Genomic DNA, 826 nt, shown 5'->3' with positions numbered 1-826 from the left:
CCGCTGTCCACTCTCGGACACGTCTGCCCCACGGCCCTGCTGCTGCAGGCCCGGCTGGCCGACCGGCTGGACCGTCCTCGGGGCGTCACTCGTCCGGCGCCGACGTCTGGACGCGTCTCATCCCCCGCGGGCAGCCGGGCATCGTCCTGTTCGGAGAGTCCGGGGCAGACGGAGCTGACACCTCACGACGGGAGGTCGCTGGTCAGCCAAGTCGCTTCTTGCGCCGAAACGGTGACGCCAGAGTGACCAGGGCCCCCGAGAGTGACCAGGGCCCCCCCAGGGATTCTTGGGGGCGCAAAGGAGCCACCCCAGGAGGCCGCAGAGGGAGCAGGATTCATTCAGCCAGACGCCGCTGAATGCACAGAACAGCTGTCCACGTCCTGCCTGGAATCCGTGTGGCCCCTGCCTGGAAACGGGGTCCCCGCGGCCGTGACGACGGGAGGACCCCAGCGGAGCTCGTCCCGGCCAGGGGTCCCCCGGAGGGGCAGCAGGGAGACACGGGGATCCCGGGGACACAGTCCCACAGGCGCGTGGGTCTGGACGTGGCTCCCGGGAGCCTGGCTCCGGGCGACGCGTCTCTGCCACTCCTTGGCGCCCGCTTTCGGGGCTCCGGCTCGCGGGGAGCCCACGTCCCTGCACCCTCAGACACCCAGAGACGGCCAGCGGCACGTCCGGGAAAGTGGCCGCTGACCACCTGCAGGGCGGCGTGGAAGTCGCGTTCCCGCCAGGCAAGGACGGTTCAACCCCAGCTCTGCCGCTCCGGTTCTCAGATTCCCACGCGGGCACCGGGCGTCTCCAGGCCGCGGGGGGCGCCCAGAGGGGGCCC

The 826-nt window shown here is 71.8% G+C and overlaps 1 protein-coding gene across 1 annotated transcript in view; it reads left to right on the top strand.

Annotated features, from left to right (window-relative positions):
* The window catches only part of LOC105854134 (basic proline-rich protein-like), a gene marked incomplete at its 3' end in the record, with an annotated part of 3,390 nt that overhangs the window by 821 nt on the left and 1,743 nt on the right, over positions 1 to 826 (top strand). The window lies entirely within an intron of this gene.

Source organism: Condylura cristata, unplaced genomic scaffold (assembly GCF_000260355.1).
Source record: "Condylura cristata isolate star-nosed mole 26May11 unplaced genomic scaffold, ConCri1.0 scaffold00027, whole genome shotgun sequence".
NCBI lineage: Eukaryota > Metazoa > Chordata > Mammalia > Eulipotyphla > Talpidae > Condylura > Condylura cristata.
The sequence above is the reverse complement of the archived record's forward strand: the minus strand, read 5'-3'. Positions and strand labels throughout refer to the sequence as shown.